General features: G+C 35.5%; 1 protein-coding gene and 2 non-coding genes across 3 annotated transcripts in view; 1 reads left to right on the top strand and 2 right to left on the bottom strand.

Moving 5' to 3' along the window:
- Positions 1-25,891, top strand: part of Khdrbs2 (KH RNA binding domain containing, signal transduction associated 2) — a 228,249-nt gene that overhangs the window by 135,988 nt on the left and 66,370 nt on the right. The gene's annotated exons all lie outside the window — the stretch shown is intronic.
- On the bottom strand, positions 12,741-12,802 carry LOC114627636. Its single transcript, XR_003712385.1, has one exon. It is a non-coding gene; the product is annotated as a U7 small nuclear RNA (small nuclear RNA).
- On the bottom strand, positions 12,873-12,935 carry LOC114627635. The gene has a single exon (XR_003712384.1). It is a non-coding gene; the product is annotated as a U7 small nuclear RNA (small nuclear RNA).

Consider the following 25,891-nt stretch of genomic DNA (forward strand, 5'->3'; position numbering starts at 1 on the left):
AGAGAGAGAGAGAGAGAGAGAGAGAGAGAGAGAGAGAGAGAGAGAGATCTGGGCAGTTGTGAGCTGCCATCTGGATGCTGGGCTCTAGTCAGCCACCCTCTGAGAGAGCAGCATGCATTCCTAAACTGCAGTCCAAATTGCTATCCCCAGATTTTATATTGTTAAATTTTGGTACTTATTTAAAGCCTTTATAAAGAGTATGAGAGTAAATTCAAAGTTCTTTTTCTGTATAAGCCTGTTCTCTGAACTGTTATTAAATACAGCAATCATGTCCACTGTTACATACCAAGTTAGCATAAAGGCATTGGCATGCTGGTCAACTATTTACATTTATTCTTGAGTTCTTTTACTACGAACCTCTCTTTTCTTTATTTCCAAATAAAGAAAAAATAAAATATCAATCACCAAATCTTTGATTAGTTGTGTCTGTTCCTTAATTAGGTGTACAGGAAACCCACATTGCTGGTCTTAACCCCCTGTATTATTTTCTTGGTATTGTTTTCTTGCTTCTTTAATATTCATATTTCCATGTGAATTTTAAGATGTAATACACATATACACAAATTATATAATTATTATAATTTCAATTAAATTTACATTGTGTAAACAAATTAATTTAGAGAATTGACATATTAATAATATTGAGTCTTAGTATACAGGTACATACGATATTTTTTATTCAACATATTCTGAATTAGTTACTTTTCTATTGCTGTGAAAAATCCCTATGACCAAGACAACTTATAGAAGAAAGAAGTGATTGGACTTACTGTTCAACATGACAGCAGACCATGATGATAGAGTAGTGGCCGTAAGCAGCAGTCATGGAAGTGGGTATAAAATCTGCGGTCTCACATTTTAAGCACCACAAACAGGAAGCAGAGAGCAAACTGAGAATGGTGAAAGATTTTAAATTCTCAAAGTCCACCCTCGGTGCCAAACTTACTCCAGCAAGAAGGCACCTCCTAAATCTGCCACAATGGCACCACCAGCTGGGGGCAAAGCATTCAATCCAGCCACCAACCACGTGCTCTATATGAGATTTGTTGATGATTTGAAAATGCTGCTAGTCCCACCAGACAAGAGTAAAATATCACTGACCCAAATGGCAAATTTGGAGCAAACTTATCTGTTTACAAAGGCTGCCTCACTCAAAGGCCTACAGGGTTCAAATGATCAGTATTGGACGTGGGGAAGATGAGAATGTTATAGCTCAGGAATATAGGGTTTTCAAATGGAGGACTTGGCAGGCAAGTAAGCAGTGCTACAGAAGTAGAACATAACCATATGCAGATGGTGATAACAACCCTCTGAAACAATCACATGGTGGCCATTTCCTGGAATAGATCATATAGAATAATTTGTAGTTCAGGTTAAAGGTAGATGTTGTTGTTTGAATATGCTTCTCCAGGGAGTGACACTATTTGGAGTTGTAATCTCATTTGAGTCTTGTTGGACTGGTCTTGTTGGAGGAAGTATGTCACTTAGGGGGTGAGCTTTGAGTCCCTCCTCCTAGCTGCCTGGGAGACTGAGTATTTTCCTCTTTGCCTTTGGATCAAGATGTAGAACTCTTGGCGCCTTCTCTAGCACTGTATCTACCTGGATGCTGTCATGCTTCTTGCCATGATGATAGTGTACTGGACCTCTGAAGCTATAAGCCAGCCCAATTAAATGTTGTTCCCTATAAAGGTTGCCTTGGCCATGGTGTCTCTTCTCAGCAATGGAAAGCTAACTAAGACAGTGGGGTATAACCCAATCATTTAGGAACAGAAATTGAATCATAAAACAGAATAAACTTAGTTTAACTTTGATATTAGGTTTGATATTAGGTTTGATATTTGGGTTTCCGAGCCCAAGATTTTAGATTTCAAGGGAGATGATTTTATGGACTTCTGGGTTTGTATTTTCTATTCTTAGGGTTCAGGAACTGTCACACAAACCATACAAACACCTATTTCAGCTAAGCAAGAGTAGTTTATTCAATGCGCACCTCAAAACTGGACATTTAGGACCACAAAACAAACCAAAACAACACCGGAGCCTAATTGTGGTACCTATCTCTACTGAAAGCATTTATAGAAAAATAAAACAAAACCAAGAAAATAAACAAACAAACAAACAAAAACAGGTTCAAAAGTTTAAAAAGGCAAAGAGGAGGGCAGTACAACATTTTGGCTTACTAGATGGAATATTATCAACTACCTTTAAGGTGACTAGTCCTGAGTGAGGTAAGAGTTATGGTAGGCAGGTGGTAAACAGAGTAATTTCAGAACATTGAGATAATAAACCATAAGTAAGTCAACCATAACTTTTTGTCTTATTAATAGCATTCTACAGTGTCAGTGATTGATAATTACATATGGAAAGTGGAGTCTGAAATTGATTTCACCTTATGAGCAAAATGGAGATTGAATACAAAATGACTGCAGCGATGTTAAAAGAGTTAGACCTCAACATCTACTTTAAAATAGTCATTCTGACTTTTCATCAGCAACAATAGACTGTGGTGATGTAAATAATAAAAAGTGACCAGAGTTCAAATTATACATGTAGAAGTGTATGCATCAACTCTAAAGCTCAAAATAAATATTTGATATAATTTTTATTTTTTAAAAATGATGCATTAACCATTAACCCAATTTTGAAGTAATAAGAATAATGCAGATAGAAATAGTGAATTTTAAGAATGGATAACAGGATTAAATATTCACTAAAAACAGAAAAATTTTGACTATTTATGAAAAAATAATTGTATCTTAAACAAGTTAAAATTGTCAAAATACAAACGCACATTTATATCTACAGTATATGTAACAGAGAAAAGAACCAGAGGGTATAATTAAAATGGTTGTATGTGTGATTTTGCAAAATGCACGCACTATTGGTAACTTTAAACTTTCATAAATTAAGTATGGAAATCATGACTAATTAAAATGTAATAATTTAGAGAGACGAATAAATAAAAATTTAAAGTATAATTTTCTATGTTATAGAGAACGAAGACTGAATGCAATCCTACAGAATTAGCAAGAAAAAAATACTCATGGTTCATCAAAGGCAAATAAAAATAAAAACAGATGCAAAAAACTCAATGCACATGAAGTAGAGTAGCTGTTCCTGCAATAATGTACAGAAAGGAAGCACATTCACAACATTGAAAACTGATATATTTTACTCTATTAATATTTGAGGCGCACTCTAGAATAAATAAAAGTAAAAGGAGAAAAGAAGAAACAAAAACAAGAAAAATCCTACTGCTGCAGATGTAGACAAGCTTCCTGATGAGGAAATCTTCAACAAGACTGTAAACAACAGTTATTTTCATTTTTATGAACAGTAACTATGCAGATCCACATAGTTCTCATGCATAAACAATTATTCACAATTTTAATTCATGGAGACGCCAAAGTAAATAAATCTTGTTATCTTCTGAACATATTTCCTCAGCTGAATGTATTTGATCTACAAGATAATGTAAAACCTAGTTTCTGTGACTAGTGCCAGAAGGAGGACATGATGTCGAAATACTAGAAAACATGGACGACCCAGTGACAAAGAAATGGTGAAGAATGAAATTTAGGGTTTCAATTAACACAGTACTTTAAACAGCATATATTAGTAAAGAAAATTTGCTAAGATGCAATTACTCAAACAAATATTTTCAGAACTAAAAGGAAAAAAATGCAGTCCAAAAAAGCTGGAGATGAGATGAAGTATTATGACAGAAAATAATAACATTACAATGTTCAAGTTTATTCTAGGTGTTTCTTATGAGAGTCAGGAGTGGTTCTCTTTTTCTGTTTGTTTGGGGGGTTTTGTTTGCTTTCTCTGTGTTGTTTTGAGAGACAGAAAAGAGGTGGGAAGGGATATGGGATAAATTTGGAGGAGTAGAGGGAGGGAAAACAATAATCAGGATGTATAATGTGATTGGAAAACATCTTCTTTCAACAAAAGGAAAAGAGAAATAGAAATCACCTTTATAAGAAGGTAGAGGAGGAAGAAAAGAAGGAGGAAGAGGAGGAGGCTGTCTTTAAGGCCAAAAAGTAATTCTTAAAATGTAAATAGTGATAAACCTGAACATATTCTGATTCAAATAGCAGGAAAAATATGTATTATATATTTAATATAAATGTATATTGAATATATATGTATATATATGAAACATACATATTCAAAAAAGAGGCCAGTATATATCATGACAATGCATATAAAAATGAAGATTAAATCAATACCTATGTAGAAAATAAGATGATAATAGGACCTAAAGGGTGGGGAAACGTGAATAATCTTGCAGCTGTTGAAGAAGTGTTTCAATTCTGGACTCTTAAAAGTTTGGGCCACATCAAGTGAAACAAGTCCTAAATGAATGTTTACACAGGCTCTCCCACAATGCAAGAAAAAAAAAACAAATTAAAGTTATTTATGCTGGATGGCAGAGGCTGATGAATCACGCTTGAACGGTAAATTACTGAGCATGATTGCTTCGCAGCACAAATGAAAAATATCCAAAGTGAAATATTAGCTGCTGCATCTGGCAATGGCAGCTGGATAGATGGTTAATCCTGAGACTATGAGGTGGTTTGGTTTAAAAGTCAAAAAATGAACCTGCCACTAGAAATAGTTAAAAGAAAGAGTCATCTTTCTTTCTCTCTAACTTATTGTTTGCCGTCGTTTCTTAAGTGGGAGTTATTTTGAGGATCAGGTGGAAAATGCATGCGAGGAGCTTTTTGAGGTGAACTGCAGTTGAAGAATCATTCCTGCTGGTTCAGTCTGCTGTTGTCTTCCTATGCTGCTGTTCTCAGAAAGTCCTAAGTAAGGCAGATTGTGAGAGGGGTGATTAATGCCCCCCAGCAACTGCAGCAGAAAATGCACACACTTAACATCTCTCAAACCTAATGGATTAGAAATCTTGATGAACTAAAGGACAAATACTTCCAAATAAGTAAAGACTGAAGCAAAAGCAGCCTGGTGACTACCCAATGAGGAACTCTTACCTACATTTTAAGTTTAAAGAGATTTATTGTAGTGTTCATTAGGATGTCTTTTGAAAGGGAGCCTTAAATAGAAAATGCAAGTGTCATTTCAGTCAGGACAATCTCTAACCTTTCAGATTCAAAATGTCACTGTTTTTACAAGAGGTTATGTGCTTGAAATAACTCAGTAGCATCCAGCCCAACATAAGTAGGTAAATATATGTATTCTATCTTTGGAAAGTATAACTGAGGAATTTCACCGAGCTTTATAATAAGTCCATGAGATTCTGTAATTCGTGATCATTAATCAATACTATCATTTTGTTTTATAAAGATATATAGTGACTGAACCATTTAGCTAGCCACACACTTTTTATTTTTAAATTTAGTCTAGTACACAGTTTGAAAACAAATTTTCCCTCATTCCTTGCTTTCACGTTGTAATCTACCTATTTCAAATGTATAGTGCTTTTAAGATTCTCCATGTTTTCCTTCCTTCTTTGTTCTTCACGCTTTATTTTTATTAAGAAAGTATGATATCCAAAGAAAACCATAGAAGGTATCAAACACTTAAAATAGCCTGTGTTGTTGTTGAAGAGCAGTGGACAGACAAACATGTGCAGAAAATGAGTTTCAGTGGTTTACACTGCAGTATAGTAGAGCCTTTACTACTTCATCCTTATGAGGACGGAGGGAAGGACAGGAGTGTGCTCATGTAGGTTCCCCTAGTTCTATGCACACACACACACACATGCACACACAGGGGGATCATCTTCTAGTTACACACACACACACACGTCTTCTAGTTACATAATACATACAATCTTCTGGTTATATACATAAGTATGCATCTTCTAGTTCTACACACACAGAGAGACACACATCTGTCTTCTAGTTACATAAATACACATAATCTTCTAGTTACATATATGCACATGCTTCTCTCTATTTACATATATGTATTCATGCATCTTAAGTCTTTTTGCTAACTGAACTCCAACTTGAAAATTATTCTTCTGGCCATCAGATATTTAGGAATTGTATAATTATGACAACTGAACCATGTTCCTGTAAGAATAGCTTAAAGCTTTAGATTTGTATGTTATGAAAAAAATCTGCAACAAACATTAATCAAATCTTACAACAATTTAAATTTTCTTTTGGCTAATCCTATACAAAGAGGGCTTGGAAATAAATTTTAAGTTTCTTTTAGATCAATAATGCTATAGTTTTAATCCTTGCATATTGGTATGTTTAGAATATATTTACTTTTGAAGTTGTTTATACTTTCTTATTTAATTACTTCATATAATTTTGACTTTACCTTTTCTGCTAGTTTTTATTTCCTTTTGTTTACCAATATCATCTACCTTGTTGTTGTACAGTCTTTTCTGCTCCATGGGACTGCATAACGGTATCCTGGTTCATAGTTGGGCATGGCCTGGAATACCCCGAGACTCTAAGTGAGAAACGGCAGGTGTTTGTCCATGCCCCCAGAACCCAGAGTCCTGATGCACAGTCTTGTTTCCATAGACCTACATTGTTCAGTCACATAGGTCATTGCAACCCCTCCCAAAGTGCACAGGTAGAGGGAGTGACTAGAGGCCTCAGGCCCTAGGGATTTACATACTAATGAAGGCCAGAGGGCAGAGCAAATTAAGCATTCCTCCCCAGATCCTCCCCCTTTCTCCCTCCCTATATAACTCGGGACTGCCCTGAGTTCCAGGGTGGTACTTCCAGATCCATCCACCATCCGCCATGACAATAAACCCTTTTGGAACCAAGGACTTCCTCATGTCTTGGGGCCACTGCCAGAGCCTCTGGACTCTGGAACCTTAGACTTTCTCCTGCATGTGGGACCCACCTGCATTGAAAGCCTTCCGAAACACCACCACCACCACCACCACCACCACCACCACCACCACCACCACAGCCTATTTTCCCACGCTGCTCCTCCTCTTTTTTATCTTGAGTACTCAAGATTTGCTTTTTTGCAGGTTATTTTAGCTACTTGCTAACATCTACACGTTCCTATGAATTGATTGTGTTTCCAGAAATCTTTATTAATGACTGGATGTCAGTTGTCTGTAAGATGCTGCTACTATGCCACTTATATTTTTAAGCATATGAAATACCAGGAGATATACCCTGTTTTATATAAAACTAAAGATAACTACTGTCATCTTCAAAATCTTCCAGATGAGAAAACTAATGAACAAAGTTTAAGAACATGCTTCAATGTCAAAGTACTTAATAATCATCCCAGTTCTAAGAATCTGAGTTCAGAAAAATGAGTCTTTCCCACATGATAATTACATATCATCATTGTTAACTGTATCATGGCAAGCCCATACAAAAATGTGTTCATGGAACACAAAACTGTGTATACTCATTTTAAGCATAATGGTGTAGAGCTGTTGTAAAGGTTCAGGACTGTTCCTCATCCTCACAGTTGAATATTCTGCACAAATTAAAGCCAGTTCAGCCTCAGTAAAACTTGTAACTGAAAATTATTATCCAGAAGTCATCCCCAACTAATCCATCTACAACTCAATTCCTGCACCCAAGGCTCAGGAACATTGTGGAAGAAGGGTGTGAAAGATAGTAAGAACCAGAGAACATGATCCCTACTACTTGATTGCATGTCCTAGAAATGTCAGGGAATTCGTACTCATGAAGTCTCAACTAAATGCTTCCTAAACAAGATCGGCAGAAGAACACTAATGCTACCACGGAGGGGAGTATTCTCACAAGGTCTCAACTCTACACAACAAAGGAATGCTGAGCCCTGGATAAATAGCCATCTTCACAGAGGAATACATCAGTTGGTTATCCAATACCAAATGGTCAACACTGAAAACATACATGTGTGTAACATTATACTGACTCTAAGTTTATATTTTGTGTATTTATGAGTGTGCCTGTGTGTGTGTCTATGTGTGTGTGTATGTGTGTGTGTGTGTGTGTATGCATGCCTGGTTATGTGCCTGTGTGCGTAGTTGTGTGTGGTGTGTGTGCAATTGTGTATGTGTATCTGTGTGTGTATGCACGCATGCCTCTGTATCTGTGTGTGTGTGTGTGTGTTTGTTTGCATGTGTGTGTATGCCTGGGTATGTGCCTGTATACCTGGTATGTATGTATGTATGTATGTATGTATGTATGTATGTATGTGGGGTTGTGTGTGTGCAATTGTGTATGTGTATCTGTGTGTGTATGCACACATGCCTCTGTATCTGTGTGCCTGTGTATGTGTGTGTGTGTGTGTGTGTTTTAACAGGAGCAAGAGTGGTGGAAGGTGATACAGATTGGAGGGGAAAAAGAGAACAGGAAAAAATCATGTAATTATATTTTAATTTTAAATATTTTTAAAATGAAAGAAAACGTGGCATTTTTGTTTTGAATAACATTAGCTTATTTGAAATTACACAAAAACGTGGTTTTACTTAACTAAACACATATCTTTTACAAAGACAACTCAGAATACTTGTGAAAGATTGCATAAATAGCTCCCAATTAAATATTAAATGTGTACTAACAAATTTTCAGATTAGTATTTTGCATAATTAAATAAAGCTACATTTGAGCTCCAGCTGGCAACAAATAGAAATTCATTCTTCTTCTCATTAAGATACAATGATACTGAGAAAATAATTGCTTTAAAATGGCATCCATCCTGTCACCATCAGAAATGAAGCCTCTCCTAACTGCTAAATATAGTAGGAATTTTCAGTAATTTACATTTCTCAATGTTTGTTTTAGCCAGCCATAGACAATATAAGTCACAGTAGAGGGCAATCCAGTAATTCATACACAAAAGCAAATTGACATATTTTTAACCAGCAATGTTTAATAGAGATTTTTATCTTGTAAGAACTTTAGATCATTATTTTACCCTTATTTATCTGCAAATGGTCATTTTTGACATAAAATTGATATCAAAGTTATTTATAATAAATACATTAGTATGATTACACTAATATTTTAACATGTCCCTTACGGTAGTAGATTGTGTGATACTGTATGCACCTGTGCATTAGAATTCAGAGCTATGCACAGAGTAACTGTGTGGTCACATGGTTTAGTACACAGACTTACAGGTTTACTGAACTGAGCAGACCTCACTGTAAACGTAAGAGTAAAAATTCCAGTCTGCTTCAAAAATTTTACATAGTAAAGAGGCACAGATTTTAATTCCTACAACAGGCAAGAAAAACTTTCTCAAAGGAATCTGTGTAGAATAAAATAGGAAACAGGAAATGTCTCATTAATGTTGAGAGCCATTACACATTAGGACCTAGATTTTGTGAACAATTAAGAGTGCTTTGGATTCAGCATGGCCCAGAACAATTGACAAATTGGAAGAGAAAAGAGGAAAGAATGAAATTTAAAGAAGAGAGAACTGCTTAATAAGAATTTTTGGGAGTGGGGGAGAGGTTTATTTAGGCTTTACACTTCCAGTCCATCACAGTCCATCACTGAAGGAAGTCAGGACAGAAACTGAAACAGGGCAGAACACCTGAGGCAGGAGCTGATGCATAAGTCATGGAGGAGTGCTGCTTATTGGCTTGCTCCCCATGGCTTGCTTAGCTTGCTTTCTTATAGAACCCAGGACCATCAGTCCAGGGATGACACTACTCACTGTGAGCTAAGCCCTACCTCACTGTTCACTAATTGAGATCATCTCTTACAGCTGGATCTCATGGAAGCATTTCCTCAACTGAGGGTCCTTCCTCCTTGAGGACTAGCTTGTGTCAAGTTGACACAAAACTAGCCAGCATGCTGGGGGAATACTAACTAGATCCTCCTTGACCTCTTAGAATTCACTGTTATAAATGTTTCTGGACCATGTGACAACACATCTGATTATAGGATCCAGGTTGTCTCTAAATGCTGGTTAAATTGTGCACCTATAAATGATGATATAATGATGATTTTTTTTTGGCTTTTTCTGGTGAAGCTGAAAAGCCTACACTGATTAGCTAACTTCATTGTGTGTTTATCTTTTTATTTGATCTGTTCTTTGAGAATTTCATAAATACATATGTAGTGCATCCTGATTACTGTCTCCATTGCCTGCTCTCACTGTCCCCCATCTTTGTCAGCCTCCCACCATGAGTGCCTTTCCCACATTCATGTCTTTTGGTTTTGTTTCATGCTCTATCTTCTGAGCTTATCCACGACTGTCTGTGTGACCATGGGTTTGGACCTGTCCTTTGCCACCTGATGGGTTTGTCAGCTGGACCAAAACTGAAGAAAATATCTCTGTTTGTTCCAGTATCCAGTAGGTCATAGCTCAGCAGAGAGAGTTAAGGTCAGCTGGCCCTGGTCTGTACAGCTTTATTGAAGGCAACAGTCACTGTCAGATTCTCTGGATTGACTGCAATCTACCATAAGGAGAGTAAGTCCATGGTTTTCATCTGTAATGAAAAACTAGAAGTCTTAAGACTGTAAATTATTTACAGTCTGGAATAGTGTCTGTCTTGTATGATTCTTCAGAATTACAAGGAGATTAAAAACTGCAATCATGATGAAAAGCATAGCTAATTTCATATTAGAAAGAGATGGACATCTTTTGGAAATTAAATTAATCTCTAGAAATATGCAGTGAGATAGATGAGGTCAAAGATTCATGTATACAGATGTTGATTACAGCAGTATTTGTAACAGTCAAGTGTTGAAAACAAAGTAATGTCTAAGAAAAGTAACTGAGTAAAATAAATCATTGTATATTTTCCACCTCACTGTTTTCCACAGCAGTAGCATGTCTTGTCCAGCTGCACATTACTCTATACAGAAGCAGAGTGGATTGATGCATAGTTAAGGCTATGTAAAGTCTCTTATTTCAGATGCTGTCAGACACATAACTTTTAAACATAAGATTCTGAGCAACTATATTAAAATAAATTAATATAAAATGGAATAATAAAATCTCTACTAAATACTAATTTTGTATTATAGGAGGAAATCATACTATAATAATTTATATGTGTATGTATACAGTCATTCATATGTTTGTGAATGTGTTTGTCTGTCATTGTGTATGAATCTCTGTCTGTCTGTCTGTCTGTCTGTCTGTCTGTCTGTCTGTCTGTCTACCTGTATGTGTGTTTGTTAAGCCATACAGAGAGTTAGAAACAGTATTCAAATCCTGATACTTGTTTCTGGACTTAAGACTAGAACCCAGAAAACTGTCTATTTGAAAGACTACCTGCTTAGTTCCTATTCCAGTTCAGGACCTCCACTGTGTTTATAACAATTTAGTTATTATGATGGAAATTCTTCCTGCTCTAAATTCCTTACTTGGGAAATCTATCTAACAATTGTTCAGCCTACCTTCTAGCTAATTCTTTATAGGATTATGTGTGATATTAATTCTTAAAAATATTTTATAATACTTATCAGTGATTCTGTATGATTTAATATAAAATTTTATACATATATATATATATATATATATATGGATCATGAGAAAACTGTTCCACAGAGAACATAGAGGATCCATTGTGTTGAAGCAATAGAGTAGTTTTCAAAAAAATATCTTAACTAAGAGTAGTAGGTTCTTGTTTCTAAAACTCTTCTTCTTTCTCACCCTTAGTGCCTCTTTTTCCGCAATATCTCTCACATAGCCCTACAAGAATTAAGTAAACAAATCTTATTTAAAAACTTTCGGTATAGCTGGGTCCTCAGATAATGCTATGTCCAATTTTCTGAGGAACCACCAAACTGATTTCCCCAGTGGTTGTACCAGCTTGCAATCCCACCAACAATAGAGGGATGTTCCTCTTTCTCCACATCCTTGCCAGCATCTGCTATCACCTGAGGTTTTGATCTTAGCCATTCTAAATGGTGTGAGGTGGAATCTCAGGGTTGTTTTGATTTGCATTTCCCTGATGACTAAGGATGGTGAACATTTCTTTAGGTACTTCTAGGCCATTCGAGTTTTCTCAGTTGAGAATTCTTTGTTTAGCTCTGTGCCCATTTTTTAATAGGGATATTTGGTTGTCTGGAGTCTAATTTCTTGAGTTCTTTGCATATATTGGATATTAGCCTCTATCAGATGTAGGATTGGTAAATATCTTTCCCAATATGTTGGTTGCTGTTTTGTCCTATTGACAGTGCCCTTTGCCTTACAGAAACTTTGCAATTTTATGAGGGCTCATTTATCACTTCTTGAACTTAGAGCATAAGCCATTGCTGTCCTATTCAGGAACTTTTCCCCTGTGCCCAGGAATTCGAGGCTCTTCCCCACCTTCTCTTCTATTAGTTTCAGTGTATCTGGTTTTATGTGAAGGTCCTTTATCCACTTGGACTTGAGCTTTGTACAAGGAGTTAAGAATGGATCGATTTGCATTCTTCTACACACTGACCGTGTGAACTATTTGTTGAAAATGCTGTCTTTTTTCTACTGGACAGTTTTAGCTCTTTTGTCAAGATCAAGTGACCATAGGTGTGTAGGTTCATTTCTGGGTCTTCAATTCTATTCCACTGATCTTCCTGCCTGTCTCTGTACCAATTCCATGCAGTTATTATCACTATTGCTCTGTAGTACAGCTTGAGTCTTTTTTTATCATGAAGTGAAATGTAATAGTTGTTATATGAGATCAGAAGTCTGTTTGTTGCCAAGGACCAGCCTCAGCTTGGTTGGGGCTCCTGAGGAAGGGGTGTTTGGGAACAGCAGAAGATTTGACTCAAAGTCAATGATGGGTACTAGCTGACAGGTCTGTAATCTGTTTAAGATAGATTTCTGGACAGTTCTCTAGGTAGAACATGGGTCTTCTGATAAAAGTGAGAAAAACTACTAGAAAAATTCTATAAGAGTTGTAATAGTTCTCTGAATAACTCTTGGGTTTCCTGATAGACAAAATTCTAACAAAGTTGTGTTAGGACTCTTAGAAGATTTTTGGTTTTCTGACCAAAGCCAGAAAACCAGCCAGAAAATATTCTAAAAGAGCTGTGTTAGCTCTGCAAGCAGTTCTCTCTAAGTAGAGCACTTTCTGTAAGATCAAAGCCCAATCTTTTGTTACATATCAATTCAGTCACTTACCACAGGTTTCATTTTCATTTTCACAGTCACTTACCACAGGTTCCCTTTTGATTTTCACACAAATCAGAATTTTATGTCTTTATCCACCTTATGCTTACAAAATGACAAATAGCAAATATATTTTTTAAACACAGCACTATCTATGAACTCAGAGATCTTCCCTACTTCTGTAAACACAAACAGTAAACTTAGCTGAGTGGGATCCCACCCTGAGATCACTACTCCCTTACCTCCTGATGCTTCTTTATTACTTGAAACTTGAGCCTTATTTTTTAACTATTCCTTTCCCCATATTGACTCATTAGTGCAGCTGTCTCTCTCTCTCTCTCTCTTTTTTTTAGATCTGTGAAAGCCTTCATACAATTTATATTGCACCCTTATATTTTGCATAGTTGAGAAATTATATATTCTTGAACTCATGTTTCATAGTTGCCTCCCACAGCCTTAAGAGCTGTCCTGGAGGTCATGGTGTTAACGTTTTGGCTGAGGAACATTAGATACAGTCTCACTTCCTGGAATCATGCTGCTCCTAATTATCATGGAGCCATTAACCTTGGCAGGGAGAACATTTCCCAAAAGAGAAACGTGAAGTAAAACATGTATATTATAATACAAAGAAGCCTTGTGCCTACAGCAACTATCCATACTCACGGAGGCCAATACACTGCTGGCCCTGCTTTAATGGTGGTAACAGTATCATGCACTCCCTTCTGTAGCCTGTGTGTGTGTGTGTGTGTGTGTGTGTGTGTACATACCTGAGAGAGAAAGAAAAACTTGAGAGTGAATCTGACTGTGACCATTATGCATGTTGTCTTGGTATAATTTATAGCAATAAATCTAATTAGTAGCAAAGCAAATATAAGCAGTAGTTGCTGTGTTTGCCTCATAAATATGACTAACAAAACAATGGGACAGAAAACAAATCATAGTTAACAACCTTGAGAAAAGGAAATTTATCTTATACTATTACTGTTTCGTAGTAAAAAAAATATACTTTTAAAATGATTAGAGGTAACCAAGGAAAGTAATAGGTTTTCATTGCTGTTATCTTATAGGCTCTTTTATTTTAAATTCACATAATTTAAAAATTAAATGATTCAAATTTTTTCTCTTTCTATTATTAATGGTATAACTTTTAAATATACAAAATATAAACTATAAATGAAAAAATATAAATAAGTAGTTATATAAATTTTATATAAGTATAAATAAATTTTATATGTGTATATAAATTATGCATAATATAAATTATATAAATATAATAAATTAAATAAAAATATTAATGTGTTATACATATATTTATAGAAATACAAATATATACATAAATAAAAATATGATATACATGTATTAAATAAATATGTAATAGCTAAAATATGATAAACATATAAATAAATAAAATAAAATATATAAGCTTGCAAACAGTTAGTATAGTTTGTCTTTAAGTGTTCTTGATAACATTGACACAAACTCATGTTTTTGTTTTTCCAGGAAAATGACCCAATTTCATTTTCAACTTAGTGTATTTGTGAGATAAAATCCTAAAAATTATAATGATTACTTCTAAGATTTGTACATTCTAAAGTTATATGAAACTTATGTTTCCCTGAAGAATGAGAATATTCCTTTCTCACATTATGAATAGTTCTCTTGATTAGGTAAGAGGCAAAAATTTTCTTTTATAAGTGTACATGGTCTCACTTTTAGGTATAGTATGTGTAGTTCACCTCACACTTTTAAAATTTTTATTATTTTGCACCTGTTCCAGTTCATAGTTAAGGTTTCTATTGCTATGATGAAACATTATGACCAAAACCAACTGGGGGAGTAAAGGATTTAGTTTGCTTATGCTTCTACATCATTGTTCATCATTGAAAGGAAGTCAGGACAGGAACTCAAGCAGGGCTGGAACTTGGAGGCAGGAGCTGACGCAGAGATTATGGAGGCAAGCTACTTACTGCCTTGTTCCTCCTAGCTCGCTCAGTCTTCTTTCTTATAGAACCCAGGACCACCACCCTAGGGATGGCCCTATCAACAATGGTGCCATCAGTAACTGAGAAAATGACCTACAGTTGGATTTCATGAAAGTTTTTTCTTAACTAAGGTTTCTTCCTCTCAGATGACTAAGCTGTGTCAAGGTGATAGAAATCTTGACAAAACAGTTCCCAACATAGAAATCTTTATGCTTTTGATAAACAAAAATATGACATTCTAACAACCTAGAAGAACTTCAAGCTTGAAGCCAGTCTAGGATACAAGGATAGTTCTAGTCCATATCGCCAAATCATACAACAAACAAATGAAAAGGAACAAAAAGAAATATTAGCTTCACTATATAGGAATGCAGATTAATAATGCTGTCAATGAACTTTCTGTTAATGTGAACCACATGAAATTATGATTCTGTGAGTAAAAATTTCAATAGTGTCAATTTGACACTCTTTCAAACTCATTCGCTCCAGAAATTACATGAGCAGTATTTCAATAATACTCTTCCTATTTATTTATTTTTATTGGTCATATCCCTTGTCATTCAAATCATTACCATGGATCATATTTTTTTAATAAAATTGACTTATGATGCAAAGATATTATATGATAAATGATACTGTGGAGAAATTCTTTGTATCTTGAGAGTTCTCCACCTGTGCTGTGTTTTTCTGTAAAATCATATTTACTTACTAATCCAAAATGATGGAAGTAAATATGTCTGTCTGTTGGTTGAATGACAAATGCAGTTCTTGATAAAGATCATTAAATGGGAATAGATAGTTTAAACTTCTCATCCAGAGTTGAGGTGATTCCATAGATCCAGATACTTATCATCAAGCCTTGAAACCTAAGTTCAATCTCTGGCAACCACTCGATGGCGAGAATTCACTCCTACAGACTGTTCTTCTATCTCCACATCCATGGCATTGCACCCAGGCACACAAGCATGCACGCAGCACCATGGACTTATACAAAGAGTAAATAATTAAGTGTAATTTTGAAACTATCCAATCACTATGATAATTAGAATAAGTACATTTCATATTCTGAAAAGAAGCTATATATATATATCAGAACACAAGCTTAAGATGATTGAAATTCTAAAACTCTCTAAGGATATGCATGCATCTGCAAATTAAATAACGTATAACTTAATATAACTAATTCTACATCCAAATGTTATGGTCGTACTAGTCTGAATAGCTATTTTCAAAAATTATTCCTAGCTCAGAAGCCTGCAGTTACTGCCGGATTTAATTTCAGGGTTATTGTTTTTCAGAGCTTAATTTTTTAATTGAATAAAAAGAAACTTACTTAATTGAGACGTTCTTAGTTTAGTTTTTCTAACTCTCTAATGAATGTCGGGAGTTGTGATATAATTGCTTCAGTGATTCACATTTTATACTTTAAAATACTAGTGCTTAATATTGTCAAGTTAAGTGTAGTTTACTCTCAAAAACTATTGATAAAAAATGATGTTTTCCCCCCTAAAACATAGTAATCTAGTTGTTTACAATATTATTAATAGCAAAGTCCAGGGATGCGTCTGGTATCTCTTACGAATCTGCTCATTTTATGGTTGTATGTAAACTAAAAAGAAAGTCATTTTAGAGAATAAATACATACAAAAAATGTTTAGAGAAAACAGTATACTACATTTTCAAATGGGTAATCTTTCTAGTTATATGATTCCATTTCAAAATTAAAATGTATTTAATTTTATAATTCAAATTTATTTTTATAGAATCTGAGAAAATATGTAGACAGCATGAGATTTGATAGCCGGGATTTATTTACTGTCTTGTACTACGTAGATGGAGATTAGATGCTCCAAGCCAACAGTAGGTTCAAAGAAATGCTCCACAGTCCTTTGTGGGGACCGACAAACAGGGCGTGCCTTTTCTGAAACTGTATGTGTTGGTCATAATGGATGAGGCAAACTGCATCTGATGAAGACAAGACATCCTAGAAGAAACAGCTGCGAGGACGCATAGGGAATAAATAAAATTTTATAAGGATGAAGGCCTAGGCTGGAGAGATGGTTATAAGAGCACTGACTACTCTTTCCAGAGGACCTGAGTTCCATTCCCAGCAACCACATGGTGGCTCACAACCATCTGTAATGGGGATCCAATGTCCTCTTCTGGTGTGTATGAAGACAGTAACAGTGTACTCACATACACATAAATAAATAAACCTTTAAAAAAAAAAAGATGAAGGCCAAAAATTCCATTCTGTTTAACAAATATATTTCAGACCTTTTTAAATGGTCCATAATTTTTAGTGTACATGGAACTAAGCATGGCTATATTTGCATTAATTATGGAATACAGCATGTGCTTCCGTGGAGCTCTAAGATTACCCAATGGCGAGTCTGATTTCATTTGTCTTTATAGGTTTAGTAATGAATTCATCCTGAATATACAACCAGAATACCATTGTTATGATGAAAATCAGAGTATTTGTTTATTTTACTGATATTCCATTTACTGAGTAAGTCTAGAACAACTGCTTTTAATACTAATGTCTACAATAACTGCTTTTAAGACTCGCTCTTACTAATATTTTGATTCATGTCTCTTGATAACGACTGCAATACCACTATTAATGACATTATTAATAATTAGAAACATTATTAATGTTTTGATTATCTTATCTTTCACACTGAAATAAAATCCTCCTCCCTCTATAAAATTATATTATCATAACCTTTGTACTCCTGTTCTATCTGTTATGACTTTATGCAATATATACTTAACTCAATTTGGTATAACTCATTGATAGGAAAAGTAATAATCATTCAGCCATAAAGAAAAAAATGAAGGCTGAAGACTTCATTTTTATAAACACATTATTCATAGTCATTGCAATTTTATTTCCTCTGAACTTTAGTAGTTGAAGCAACTGTGCTCTTTCATGCCCTTGAAGTCAAATTCCTCATGCATTTGTTTGCCATAGTTCTATGGTACGCAGAATACTTCCTTACTCTTCAGCAATAGATGTGGTCATGTGACTTGCTCTATCCAACAAAATCTAGTATAAATAAAGTGAGGAAAATCTTGCCTTCTGTGTGCTTCCTCCTCTGCCTCTCCCAATGCAAACAGACTATAGCCTGAATCTAATCCAAGAAGCTTCGAGACAAGTACGCATGGCAAGCACACCCAACCTGTATTTGTCCAAATAGCTATACCCCTAGATACATACATGAACCTATTTTCACAAGAGACAGGAATTTTTGCATTTTCTCTGCATTAAAGCGTATGAACTTGGCCATAGTCCTAGTCAGTACATATTTTCTAAAGTGAAAGCCTATTTTAATTCATTTGAGATTTTCTTTTGAGAGTCAGATTTATTCAAATAATTCATATTTAACCACCATATAATTAATACCCTTGTGACTTCAGATATAACAATATAGATAGATGATAGATAGATAGATAGATAGATAGATAGATAGATAGATAGATAGATATCTGATAAGACAAGACCTGAACCAGCCACTGCCTTACTTTGACAACAAATAAACTGCCTTGGAAACTGAGTCTATGGATAGCTGCCTCATTGCCTAGAAGGTAACTTACCAGTAAGTCAAGACGCCACCAGTCAGTCAGCAGTCAACAGTAGGCATACTGATTTCCTTGCCAATGACAAACTGGATTTTCAGCTGTAAAACTCCAACCCAAAGCAAAACCAGAACACCTCCTCTTTGTTACCTAGTGGAGATACATTCAAAGTACAGAAAACAACTAAGCAATAGGGGATTACCAGCACCAGTGATAAATCTATATTATAACTTCTACCAGTAAGTCTCAGGGATCATAGCAGGAGGTAGGGAAGAAAATTTTGAAAGATATAGAGGATCAGGAAACCTGCCCACAGGACAGTTTCGCCTAGATGCCTCAACAATATGAATACTTAAATAAGGTCTGATCAAGAGGACAATATCAATAGATATGCTAATGTAGAAGGGGGAAATCACGAGGGTGGGGTCCCAACCCTAGACAAAGAATAACAGGCAACTATGGAATACTAAGCACTAGAAATAGTCTGTTCTGAGTATGTATAACTATTAGGGGGAAGAGACTGGGAGGAAAAGGCAGGGCTTGGGAGAAGCTGGATAAAGAAAAGATGATGGAGAGAAATGTTATCATTGTATTTCAATTTTTAAGTTATGATTACTGTTGTTGTTGTTGTTGTTGTTGTTGCTAAATGGTATCTTCTTCCTAACATTGCCTGATGTAATATTTTTAGTTTGGCACATATTTTAAGTACTCAAGGACATGTAGATTCATCCATTTATCTTCCTTTTCTGTCAAAAGTTCTCAGTGTGAGAAAAGTGTAGGCAATCATCCATCTGTATCTGGAACTTTGGTTATACCAATTGTCCTCCATTAAAAGATGGAGAAATTCTAACTGGAAAATACTAATTTTATTTCATTTCTTATAATTTTCCTTATTTTAACAAATAGATTTAATAACAACCATGCAAGTGCATGTCTATAAGTACTGATCTCAAGCAAACTTATAAAAAATTATTGAACCGAATTTTGAAGGTTTTACATCTGTAAAGTTGATTGTTTTATTGCAAAATATCTCACCTTTACTTTTTAAAGTTATCAATGAAGTTTATGCTTTAAATATAATCCATAGAGAATACAATTTGTGACCCAATAATGATTTAAACAAAAACCTCTAATTAAGCAGAAATATAGATTATTCACTGTTCTGAATAATAAGATAAATGACTCCTACCAAATTGAACTGAAAAATATAATTTTATCTTCTAAGTAATCTAAAATTTTAGTTCTACTGATAAATAGAATATACATCATATTATATATAACAATTTCATTTAACAAAAGTTATCTAAATACTTTTAAATATAATGGTAGGTACAATTAATAACATAAATATAAGTATTTATATTTTTGGCTTTTATTTATTGTTCATTTTTGGAAAATAATTCCATCTAAAATGGAGTTAAGAATTACTATATTAACAGTTTATATACATATCTTAGAGCTCATAATGTTTTTGTTGTATAAAGCAGACATTAGGACTTAATAATTAAATATGATTAAACATATTTTTGGGGGCAGTTATTGATTTTAAAGTACAGACCAGTTGGTTATACAACTTTGATTATATCAATTTACAAGTTCTTAATCCTCTGTCATAAAGGAAATTGAGGTTTAGGGAAAGACCATTATGCCTCATAAATGAGATGGATGTATTCCATGCATGAAGATAGTTCTGATGAAACAAAACTTGTTGTCAAACAAGAGCACTCATGGACCACTCCAGAGTAGTCAGTGATGCAAGCAGCTTGCATCCTATATGAATAACACTGGCTAACAACACCCATGTGTATATTTATATTAATACCACCAGGCAAGAATTAGACCATTACCATAATTTTTGAGGCAGATTTGAATAAAGCTTTATTAAGTATTGGCCAGGACCTTGTATATTGGCCATGTCTATACCTAGAATTCTCAGAGTATGACATAGCAGAATTAGTCAGGGGCTTATAAAAGGCAAAACCCACAGTCTGAGTACTTCCTACTTTGGTCCAGACATGGACAAGGATACATTGTGATGTACTTCCTGCATAGGTAATACCTCCTGCCTATCTGTGATCAAGCACACACCCTGTGCAGTTGGGGCAACAGAGCTTGTTAACAGAAGAAAAAACACAAGGTTGCTGGTTTTCTTAAATGAACAACAGCCTCCAGCATTCCAGGAAGGTATCTGTCTTTGGCCAAGTGGGGCTTACAGGTTAGAGACATTTTTTTTTAAATCTCTTAAGCACAATACGGTAAACTTAAGACATAATATTAGTCATCACACTGTGAAAAGCTTCATATTATCTGAAACTGGTCAAACCTAGGCTTCAGAACTATCTGCTAAGATGTCAATGAAAAACCATTTGTTAGAAGGAAATCGTGAGCAAGTCATAGCTATACTTGTTTCCAGGGCAAGAATAAACCTATAGAAACTCAGTGACTCCAATAAGAAAAGCATTAAACTAGTAAGAGAGGCCCAAACATGTAATCCTAGCACTTAAGTGGTGGACTCAGTGCTCAAGAGGGTTGTCCCCCCTTTCTCCATGTGCTCATGGCTGGCATCTACTTTTCTATTTCTCTACTTCTCTACTCTCTTTCTCTCTACCTTTCTCTGCCTCTGCTAGCATCTCAACTCCCCTCCCCATGCCTTGAATAACTATATTCTATACTATACCATAGTGTGGCTGATCCCTTAGGGGGAAGGGATGCCCACTGCAGCACCCCCTTCCCTCATACCTCACCACACCTGCATAGAATATATGCCCCTCTCTTTGTCGTTTTATAAACACATCACTATGCGCTACATTTTGGACTGTCATTAGATCCTAGAATTTGCTGTGGTTTGAGGAAGTGTAAGGTCTTAGAAGAATTCTTGTTTCTCTGAGTTGTTTTTTGTTTGTTTGTTTGTTTTATCTTATACTGTAGAGAAGTACCCATTTAGTTGGTTTATAGTGAGGGTATGATGTCAAAAATGTGCAAAGTCTTACACAAATAAGCACAGCAGGTAGAGTCACCTCAGTGCACATATCTTAGAGTCACACACTGCTTAGTCTCTGGAGTTGAATAAATCCTAAGTATGTCTCTTGAAGCTGCTATGAATATATTTTGGTAGTTGCTCTTATTCCAGGGATAAACTCTAAGAATATACTTTTAAACCAATATAAAATTTAATGCTTACAATTGTCTTACATTTATGAGATGTTTGTATTGGCCATTACCAAGACTAGGACCTGGAACATGTACCATTGTTATAACTGCTTCTAAATGAAGGAGAAATAGGCATATGATTCCTTTGAAGTCCCTATCACCAGATAACATAGGCATCCTAGGCAACTTTCACCATATATGAATTTCTCATGAGACTTCCATTGGTTTCCCCATTTTAAATTCTACATTGTTCTCCCCCAGGAGGAAAACAGAATTCTCATGGATTTTTCCAGGACCAACTGACACACTCTGCTTTCATGTTTATCAGAAGGTTTTTGCTTTTTTCCTTTCTTGGTCCTCTTTTATTTAGACTTTCTTCCCAAAACAAACCATTGACCACCCAAACTACTGGTGGAATTAGAACCAAGTCTTGCAAAGTTGTCCTCTAGCAACTACAGGTACATCATGACATATGTATAGGAACACCCCACACATTATATACATACACATATACATATATATAATAAAATTTGATTTTGTATATATCAATAGTTTATGCCTCTAAAAGATAAAAATAAATAAAACACTCAAATTCAAGTTTTATATTTGATTAAAGAGAAAGTGTTTTAATCATAAATGAACTTGACCTCAGTTGCTTACTATCAGACTAAATTAAAATGTATGAAATTTTCAAAATGGGTTTTAAAAACATGTTATTTATATGATCACTTCTCCTCATTATCAGTAAAACAGACAAAAGATGCTGTGGACAAGCGAAAAGCTCAAGGGCTTCAGCAGTATAATCAATCCTTCAGTTACTCAAGAACATTATGCTCGGTTTGAGCTAAAAAGAATGCATACTGCTTCTAAGTTATCTGGTGGCTTAGTCAAAATGTAATATTACTAAGTTCATTCATTTTAGTTGTCTGTTGGCAAGTAATAAATGGTATTTAGAAGTTTATTACATTTAATGACTATTTAATCTGAATTTTTGAATCTTAATATAGATTTCTGCTTGTTTATCTGTTTGTTTTTTTATGTTTGTCTCCTTTCCCATAGTGGGCGTCATGAATACTGGGCAAGTGCTCCATCACCATTCTATGTCCCAGCCTTGATTTGAACTTACTTAGAAACTCATATTTTCTGACAGTGAGTACAGGTTCTCCAGGATATTTTGGGCTTCCATTGACTCCTACCCCGTCTACATTGAGAGCAATATTTTAAATTCTTTACAGTAAAATCTAAGCCCTGCATATACTGTCCACAGTGTAAAAGCTAAATATACAACAATAGTAGTAATAAGGGTTTTATTTTATAGAAGCCAATATTGAAGTATTTATATGTACCTCAATGTCAGAACACTTGCCCAGTATCACAAAATGTGTATAAACATCTGTTGGGCCATTTATCCAATCAGTCTATAATATTAATTGCAACACTTTGGCCTTTCTGTAAGCCATCACCATTCCAATAATGATGCAGGGACCTTTCATTAGTTATGAAAACTTGGTCTTATCGGGCAGACTCTCCACTAGCTTATCTAAGGAAACGGATTATCTAGCTCAGCCCTACCACAGGGCTTGTCAGTTCCCTCTCATGTGAGTCTCAGCCTTCTTCAGAGTTTCAAGGTGAATCATCATTCTTTGCCTCCCTCCTAGAATCCTCTCTCTCTTCCAAATGTTTCCACCTTCTAAGCCTGCCTCAGCTCATTGGCAATTGGCTTTTTTACTGACATGTGAAGCCTCTATACATTGAATAAGAGATTCTCTCTATAATTAAAAGAGCTCTTTCCATGAGAAGAGTCAGGGAGATGTACTAGAGAACAGAGTAGAAGACAAATACCAGCTGCCTTGTTTTCAGTTACTTTTTCTACAACTCAATTCTTAGAGGTCCCTTTGATTTTTTTCAGCTTGATTTCTAGTCTTTATTTTGTTCTAGAGGATGTCGCAGACAATGAGCAAATTGTGCAAAGAGGGAGCTCACACTATTATGTATTAGAAAGACCAGTTTGCTATGCAGGACAAAGAAGATCATGGGAAGAACCTGACTAGGAGTATAGAGGGAGCAGGCATACCTGGAGAGGGTGTCCTCCCTCCTCCATCGCCCTCTGCCATCCTTCTTCCTCTGGGACTGGCATTTGAAGATGAGGACTTTGGGAAAGGAGGTAAATATATAAGGATTGAACAGAACTTTCAGCTCTGTGACATAGCCTTACTGCTTCTTGCTTGCAAGATTTTGCATGCTGATTGTTTAGAGCTGGCAGCCTTGACTTTGTTCTTTTCTATATATAACACCAAAGTGTTGGTGCTAAGACTCAGCCTTGGTTGGTTTGGGAAATACAGGACAACAAAAATAAGTCTCTTTTGGAACAAAACTTGAAGATAAAAATATGTCTTCTTTTCCTATGGCTGAATCTCAGAGTTGATAAAGCAAGTCCTGAATTTACTCTAGAATGGTCACTAACATCTCTGGACCACAAGAAGTGAACTGAAAACACTCTCTAGATTCAGCCACTCAGGAAGCTGAGATAGCAGGATGGCAGGAGCCCAGGACTTTGAGAGATAATCTCAAGAATGAATGAATGAGTGAAAGAGAAAACACAGATATTAAAAAGTATACATTTTACATTTTAAACATCATGTATAAACAGGAACATTAGACTACAAAATACATGGTTATTAATATCTCTACTACTTGTTTAATATCTAGACTTGCATTTCATTAGTAATAATAGCATTACCAGTGAGACTGAAGTCCCTTTGGGGGGTTCTTAGTATCACTTTTGAAATAATTAAAAAATGCAGCCAGAAACTCAAACACAAATTTACTAGAGTTTGAAAGAAAAAACAACAGTCACAACACATTAAAATCTCAGCAGCCCCCAGCAAGGAGAAAGACAAAAACTCAGGCTTCTAAGTTATTTGCGGATGGAAAAAGGATAAAAATGTCTGACATGTAGGGGGAAATGTGCCAGGCTGTTGATCAAAGTTCAGAGAGTACTCCATTCTGGGCTTTTGTGTCACAGGGTAAAACAAACAAACAAACAAACAAACAAGCATATAAAATGTACCAGGGACCAGACAAATAGAAATAGAGCTAAGTATGGCAGTCCATACTTTTAATTCCAGCACTGAAGAGATGTGTGGGACAGGAAAGGGGTATATTTCTGTGAGTTCAAGACCAGCCTATCTCAATAGAGAGTTCTAGGCCAACCCATACTATGCAGTGAGACCTTGTGAGGAAGAAAGGAAGAAAGAAAGGAAGGAAGAAAGAAAGAAAGAAAGAAAGAAAGAAAGAAAGAAAGAAAGAAAGACAGAGAGAGAGAGAGAGAGACAGGGAGGGAGGGAGGGAGGGAGGGAGGGAGGGAGGGAGGGAGGGAGGAAGGAAGGAAGGAAGGAAGGAAGGAAAGAGAAAAGAAAAAGACTATAGAAATGGCTCATGGGTTAAAAGTATTTTCTACTTTCAAAGTTTGGAATTTAGTTCCCAGCGCTCAAATCAGGTGGCTCACAGCACATGTAATTCTAGCTCCTGGGCCTCTGACACTCTGTATGTGTGCACACAGGTGCATGCACATACCTCCCCATCCCTCTCCCCTCCCCCACACACAGGCACAAATGATCAAATAAATTCTTCAAAACTATTTGAAAATTTGAAATAGAGAGGAAGCACTCTCCCAAGAACAGAAGTATGTTAATGAGCTGAGGACAGGAACCAACAAGTATCTGGCAAGCAGTATATGGCTCTTTAGAGTGTCTTTTCTCTCCTCTCTGGATTTCCCAGTCTCCATGGTCCATGAACCCCAGGAAGGAAATGTTTCACCTTTATTCTTCAAACTAACTTCATTTGTAGTACTCTTTATGTAGCTTCCTCAATGCAAACTATATTGCCACAAAGGATATTACACAAAATGTTCATCATTCCTAATAGAACAAATGAATCTTAGAAAAATTACGTATAATTTTATGCTAACGGCCTGCAGATGTAGTTTCTATGTATCCGTAGCTACACTTTACAAAGCAGGAAAGTGTGAAAGTCAAAACTCAAGTACACACTAATTTGGTTTTGAACACCATAAATCTCTACAGCATCAAATAGCAATGACAGCTCCATTTAGTCCACATGTAGATATTTCATAGAGTTTCCGTCAGTGAACGTAATGAACCTGAGCTAAG

The sequence above is a fragment of the Grammomys surdaster genome, unplaced genomic scaffold (assembly GCF_004785775.1).
Source record: "Grammomys surdaster isolate TR1022 unplaced genomic scaffold, NIH_TR_1.0 255, whole genome shotgun sequence".
NCBI classification, from domain to species: Eukaryota; Metazoa; Chordata; class Mammalia; order Rodentia; family Muridae; genus Grammomys; species Grammomys surdaster.